The 7,577-nt window shown below is 41.0% G+C and overlaps 1 protein-coding gene across 1 annotated transcript in view; it reads right to left on the bottom strand.

Annotated features, from left to right (window-relative positions):
- Window positions 1-5,524: 5,524 nt before the first annotated feature.
- The window catches only part of LOC149084610 (speckle-type POZ protein-like), a 29,775-nt gene continuing 27,722 nt past the window's right edge, over window positions 5,525-7,577 (bottom strand). Inside the window, exon 3 of the mRNA XM_089235011.1 lies at window positions 5,525-5,893. The gene's annotated coding sequence lies outside the window, so the exon portion shown is untranslated. The remainder of the gene's footprint in view (window positions 5,894-7,577) is intronic.

Here is a 7,577-nt window from a genome sequence, read left to right as displayed (position 1 = left end):
TCTTGAATTCCTTTGTAACGGAATTTTGTTTTTACGAAGTGATTCCTTCGGTCTCTTGGAGTTCATTATAATGGGGTTTGACTGTATTCCCCCCCCCCAAAAAAAAATCTGACATTTTTGCACTAAAGTAATTGAACTTCGGCAATTTGATCTGAAAACAGTCCTTTTTATAATGATTGTCCTTCTTACTTTTATAAATTTAGGAAGGAAACAAGAGGGAGAAAGGGTGGGGGGGAGAAAGCAAAATGGCCAAGAGGGACTCGGTTGTGCGTAAATGCCTCGAAATTCCACTTGTGCGCAAGGGGATTTGCACCTCACTCCCAGTTTTAGTATGACAAAATTTCACATTTATGAGACTTATGACTACGGTCACGATTAATTTCTATGTGTATACCTTTTACTATTAAAATATATCATTTATACGAAGCACAATTTCAATTATTTGACATTTTCATTTTGACTCGAACTCCAAATCTGTGGCATTTAGATATCATTTACAACTATCAAATCCACGCAGTTTTTGCAGATTGTGAAAACGGCGTCTCTGAATTGGTTTTGCATGAGAAATTATCAACACTAAAAACCATAAATTTTAGGTCGACAGATACAAAGAGACGCATTGAGCCGGTTGTGGACATTTCAAAGTGAAGACTTGCGTGAGAATTCATTGCACTTTTCTGAGAAATCAGCGGACGCAGTGAGTCTCAAATAAACTGAATTTCTTTTTCTAATGTCCACAACATTGTTCTTGCAGGATAGGAAAATTGCATTGAAATTATTCGGAACGTTGCAGGCCAGCAGCAGGCTTATGTAGTAGGTAGGGCAGTTAATAGGAAGCATTACAGTATCGATTAAAAAAACTTTAAAGGTGTGGTGCCAATCTTAGAGGAAGTCCCAATACATTATCTGCTTGGATTGCATATAGAAACCAATCAGCACAAACCAAATGACGTTAAGATCGTCTTAAATATGTTTAAAATTACGTTTTTCCTGTTAAATTGAAAGGAATGGCATATGAACACTTGCTATTGAAACAGTAATTTTATGCAATTACAGTTTATTAAGTTATACAGCAATGTAGTTTAAAAAATTAAATTTTTTGCGAGTGTTTTCCCTCATGTACAATTTGGTCTCTTGGAGTTCGTTATAACTGGATTCGACATTACTTCTTTTCAGCAGAGGCAATGAATTGGCACCGGCCCCCCCCCCTTCAAAATTCATAAAAAATACCCCAGAGCAAGCATTCTTTATTCGATTTTCCGATTATCAGACCACTCAGTGCCGGCTGAAGATAGCTTTGTGCTAAACTAGATGGCTATCCGTCTGTAATTGCATGAAAACAGAGTTTTTTACAAGCTTTCATTTTTCACCCATCTATGTACTTCTTGGATTACATTTACTACCGGCACTCAAAAGAATGTCAATGAATGGTCAACAAATTTTGCCTGCTTTCTTTATGGCAGCCCTCTCTGAATCAAAAGTCTTTGACACAAACTTCACAAATTTCACAAACTTCCTCGTGGCCCCCGTATTAGCAGCCGTGGCTCCCCTTTTGCGAGATTTTCATCCGTGGCCCCCCTGGAATATCCTGGGGCCCCCCCCCCGGTTGAGAACCACTGCACTAGATGAGCTAAATCCTGACGTGTTTCGGATACATCAGTGATTCCCAACGTGGGCTTTAACGCCCCCTGGGGTGGCGATGGAATGTTCCAGGGGGGGCGGTAAAAGCTACGGGTATAACATAGGATCCTATGGGTTAGATTGCGTTGAGAGAAAAAAATTTCTGATGAAGGGGGCGATGGGACAAAAAAAGGTTGGGAGACTGGGATACATTATGCGCGTCTTTTCATCATTTAACTAGTCATCTGGTTAAGACGGCATTTGCCGTCGGGGCCATGCACAATGGTAGCGCCTACAACGGCATATGCCGTAATGTGAATTTTCTGGATTTTATCACATGGATTATGACGGAATAATTCGTAATACAGCTGCTAACACTTTCACAGACATCATTCTACTTTATTATCTCGCCACTAGATCGAGATGAACAATTATATTTCAAGGTCTAGGGTTATTATTACTATTACCTTCGCCATGCTTTGCAAGGTTGTATCCTCAAGCGTTTATATACAGTCGAATTCCGTTTTAACGAATACCGTTATAGCGAAAATCCCGTTTTAACGAACACTTTTCTAATCCCCCAAATAAGTTTACATAGGAACAACGATAGGTAACCTGGAATTCCTTTATAACAAAATTTCGTTTTAACGAAGTGATTCCTCCGGTCTCCTGGCGTTCGTTATAACGGGATTCGACTATATATATATGTGTATGTGTCTTACTGCCAAAGCCCGAAATTGGCCAATTCGTGACGGGGTCGGTGACTTTTCGAATTGGCCAATTTCGTTGAATATTGACCCGGCCTGTGATCTCTAGGCAAAGTCCGATAACAAAAGACATGATTCGGGAGATCATCGTTAAGTTGGCGTATTTTTTCGCGATAAATTATGCTCACAGGGAAACCCATCAAACCACAGTCACGATGTGATAATCATTTTTTCCCTAAAATTTGGCAGAAAAACCATATGTTCGTATAATTTTTTTTACATTTTTTTCTCTGAAATTTCACTTTTTTCCTCTCGTCACATGGACCTAATCCAATATACACTCATTGCCATAAAAATTTGCGCACCCAGAAGAAGTAGTCAAAATGAAACGAAATTTTACACATGTAAGTACTACGTTGATATAAGTAAGTGATTAGAAAATCCAAGAAAAAGGATCATTTATTGCAGAAAAAAGTACAGATGAACAGAAGTTTTAGTACTCTGTTGGACCCCCTCTAGCGCGAATGCACGATGCGATACGAGCGGGCATTGGAGGCATACAAGTTCTGTATGATGTCCTGAGACATCTCGTTCCACAGTTGCTGTAAATGCGCCTCTAGTTCGACCAACCTCGTAGGGTGTCCAACTTGACATCCCAAATATGCTCGATTGGTGACAAATCTGGGGATAGAGCAGGCCAGGGAAGGGTGGTAATGTGGCGGAGGCAGTCTTGTGACATCCTTGCTGTGTGTGGCCTAGCATTGTCTTGTTGAAAAATGGCTCCTGGGAGCCCTGCCATGAGTGGCAACACAAGTGGCTGAAGGATGTTATGGACGTACCGCTGGGCTGTCATTGTGCCATGGATCAATATTAGGGGTGACCGTGTATCGTAAGCAATAGCACCCCATACCATGACACCAGCTGTGGGAGCGGTGTGTCGCTGTAAAGCGAAGGCAGGATTGAAGCGTTCACCACGGGGCCTCCACACACGAACACGATTGTCATCACTGCTCAAGTTGAATCTCGATTCGTCGCTGTAGACGACCTGGTTCCATTCCGTTGCAGTCCAATCCCGTCGTGCTCGACACCGCTCCAAACGGAGGCGTTGGTGGGTGGGTGTCATTGGCAGCACACGTAATGGGTGCCGCGATACCAGATATCCTTCAGTCAGGCGCCTTGCGATGGTTCGGGAAGACACAGGGGCCCGTAGTGAAGCTGCTGCCTGTGTCTGGATAGCGGCCAATGAGGCAGTTGGCTCTACGCGGGCGTTTCGGATGATGTGACGGTCTTCTCGACGACTGGTCTGTTGAGGGCGTAATGAACCTGGTCGCCGTGTAATTGACGGCTCTTCTGTCCACTGGTCCCAACACCTCCTCACAGTAAAATCAGAACGGCCTAGTTGACGAGCTAACCACCCAGCTTCCATCATCCCGATGATTCTTCCCCTATCGAACTCTGACAACTGCTCATATGTTCTTCGACGGCGGCGTAACGGCATGTCTACCTCAGCATTTCCTTTGCAAACGATTAAATACACTCCAGCAAGCTCTGCTTACCTGTTTTATACTCCAAGGAGAACGAAGTTCAACGCCCTCTAGTGGCATTACGCAATGCGCAATCACGCTGCATTTCTAATCATTTGCATATCTGCCCGACATGTACCTTCAGGCCAACTTTCGTTCCGATCCCACAATTATTTCTTGGTGCGCAAATTTTTATGGCAATGAGTGTAGTTGCTATGTACAGATATGTATCACACGTTGACATTAAAAAAATGGATTTGGCTCTTACATCAGCACGTTGAGCTTTGGCCAAGGATCTCCGGTTTCTTCGCGAAATGACTGGCCGAGTCCGAATCATTTCTGCAATTCGGACTTTGGCTATTTCACCTTTAGTTTTTGGATATACTGCAAGAAAAGATAAACATTTCGTATACGTCGGACTGTTATATCCAATAGATACAGGTGAAATAGACGACTTCAGTGATGCCAAAGCTTCGCGTGGAGGCTTTCTGGTATAGAAGGTGTTGGCACAGCTCGAATACAATACAGAAATCAATATGAAGCGTTCTATCTAGAGAAACTAAATTGTGCAACTTGTAGACACAGACTACAGCAAGACAAAAAACCACACACACATATAGCGTTCATGCACAATACGTTCAAAGGGTAGTAATACATGAAGAAGATACGTTAGGGACACGCATATAACAGATTCTGACTTGCTCGTTAACCTGTTCGTTGGAGAGTCTCGAGAGGAATGTTTGCTAGATTAATGTAAGGTTCAGGTACTAATGATTATTTTTTGATCAACACTTCACATTTTTATTTGAGTCAGGTGCTACAGATATCATCTAGAACAGTGTTTCTGAACCCTTTTTTGCCCATGGACCCCTTTGAACCATATCCTTTTTCTCGTGGCTCCCCTGTCTTACCCAGAGACTTCGACCCTCATCTAGAAGCAAGATTCTTTAGATTTTTTCAGTGAATTTATACTGAACGAAAATTTTGCAAATAAGATTGGCTTCCAGACCACTGGCCTAGAATTTATTGAGCTCCCCGCTAATCCGAGTTCTATTCAGGACCGTCTCAACGTCATGAGCCCCCTAGGCAAAGTGATGCTATGATAGTCCCATACTTAGCCGGAAATAAATTGCCTACATATATCCTACTTATTTTCAAAATTTATTGTACTGTACAAAATATCATAAGGTGGGGTCACTTATGAGCGTGAGACCCCCCCCCCCGGGCATGACCCCTCACAAGAGTGGGACTGACAGAGCTGCAGCCCGGGGCCTGATATGGTTTTCATTTTGATTTTACACTATAAGTTTTATATAGAGGAGGGGGGTCTGAAAAATCTAGCCGGGGGCATGCGAAAGCCCACATCCTAGGGAACCTGCCCTAGGATAGGGGGGCTCGGGTGGGTACTTGCCCTAAGACAGCCCTGGTTTTATGGGTGGTTTTGTTGGATTCTGTAATTGTATAGTCACTAATATAAAAGCTTATTTCTTCACACCTTAATTTTTCTTCTCGGCTCTCTGCAGCCCTCCTAACCACCTGTCATGGCCCCTTTCTTCATTTTCTTCCGTGGCCCCCCTGAAATATCCCAGTACCACTAGGGGCCATGGCCCCCCCGGTTGAGAACCACTGATCTAGAACACAAATATGCGTAAAATGATGACAACTATTAGTCATTCGACAATGAAGTAAACCAAATTTATAAAGACAATTTCAACATTAAATAAACATGTAATCGATCAAGACATCATTAACAAATAGTGTGCTCAGATGCCAATCGGTGCGAGTCAATTTTCTGATAAGGACTTTCTTATTGTAAGTGACTCTTCGTTGTCGCAACTTCAGTTGCCAAAGCATTCAAATCGCTATCTTCATATTGCAACAGCAGATAGCGCGACTTATACTGACCGCGGAATAAAAAAAAAATCCTTTAACCTATTTACGAACAAGGACGTAATATTGCGTCCAAACGCCAGTGGAATAAATTCAAACAAGTCTCTGTTTTCTTTCCTCTTCCCCTCATCACCATGAAAATTTGTTGCAACCCTATTGAAAAAAAGTAGTTTTTTTTTTTTACTTGCGTAATGAGGAGGTAAAAAGCTTCTACTCTAAAGTTAAATAGGTTCTATTATATAAGAGGGGAAAGAGAACAGGTAGCTGAGGGTGAAAAGACAAATATGCTTCATACCTGTAATACTTACAGATAACAGAGAGAATCTATATACATAAAATTGATTTTCTGTGTGTATGTCTGTGTGTGTGTGTGTGTGTATGTTCTCTATACAAATCTACAATTTTAGATCGATCGTCACCAAATTTTGCATTTATACCAAATGGGACCCGACTTGAACGATAGGCCACTTTAAAATTTCTTCAGAGCAGGACAAGTGCCCCAAATGGGCAAAAAACCGTAGGGCAACAATGGTTTTTGGGCCTCAACAATCACTTTCCGAACGTTTACTTTGGTTACCGTGGTTCCCTAGCAATGCGTTTCAGACGTGTATATGCCTTTACAACGGTTTGTCACTTCTTTAATCCTGTTAGTATATGTATAATAATTTATGCCTTTATAATGATTTGCCACATGAGGCTTTTTGAATGACGTCATAATAATCAGCATCAGTTTGAGGGTCAGACGAAGGATGATTCCCATAGAAATCAGTGTTAAAATTGCCGATTTCACTGTAGAAATGCGGAAATTTGGTGGGGTTTTCAGCCCCATCAATAATTTAAAAAATTGTATTGAATTCTAGATTTTTGAAATATTCAGTTCGCTTAGAGATATACGAAGCCCAGGAGATTAAATATGAAGTAATTATACCCTGACCTACTTTTGAGTTGGACGTTCGTGCAATAACATTGATTTCAACTTTTTATTTATATCTTCTCAAGCATGAAAATTAATGTCTCTGTATTCTGTCTTTTGATATTTATTTGCATAAATTCATGTGGGTTAGGATATTTTAAAATTAGTTATGAGCCCGTAAAAAGTGCATCGAAAAAATTCCACAGCTTGAATTAAGCATTTTTGGAAGCTGAAACAGGCAGATGGATAACTTCAAGTTCAGGGGCAGGGAATTGAAATACCTAGCGCCCCTTATAAAAGGAAAAAATATATATTCAATTTCTACGTTTCTGTAAATCTAGATTTGTTTATTTCATGAATCGCGCAGGAAGTCGCCATATTGGTTAACTTGGACACGGTTTGTATGTCCCTCAAGAAAAATAGAGGGAGATATCACGTGATCCAAAAAAACCTCATTGAAGAAAACCCGAGAAGCGCCGGGTATTATAGCTAGTATAGTAATAATATACTGTTTTCCTGTCTTTAATTTTTTTGTTTTTTCTTACTTTTCTACTTTTTTCCTCCTTCCTTTTCCTAATATGTCATTACGTTAGAACAAGGTTATCATATTTACCGCCGATTCATCAAACAGAGATCATCCGAATTTCTTGCCAATCGCTTGTAAGGGGCCATTCAAGTATTACGTAAGCAGAGTTTTAGCCATTTTTGATTCCCCTCCCCCCTTGTAAGCAAAATTTCGTCAGCAGCTTAGAATATCCCTTCCCCTTGTCATCAGAAGTCAGCAAATACGAAACCCCCTTCCCTCGATGCTGACGTAATATAATATGCTGACCCCTAAGTGAAGCGGTTAAAAACATCCCTTTTTTCTAATTTTTAATTTTTATTGACTTACACCGATTGGCTTCTAAGCACTCTAAATATAAC

Source organism: Pholcus phalangioides, unplaced genomic scaffold, assembly GCF_987345545.1.
Source record: "Pholcus phalangioides strain wild (caught in Gottingen) unplaced genomic scaffold, Ppha-v1.0 ptg000008l_1, whole genome shotgun sequence".
In the NCBI taxonomy this organism is placed as follows: Eukaryota; Metazoa; Arthropoda; class Arachnida; order Araneae; family Pholcidae; genus Pholcus; species Pholcus phalangioides.
The sequence above is the reverse complement of the archived record's forward strand: the minus strand, read 5'-3'. Positions and strand labels throughout refer to the sequence as shown.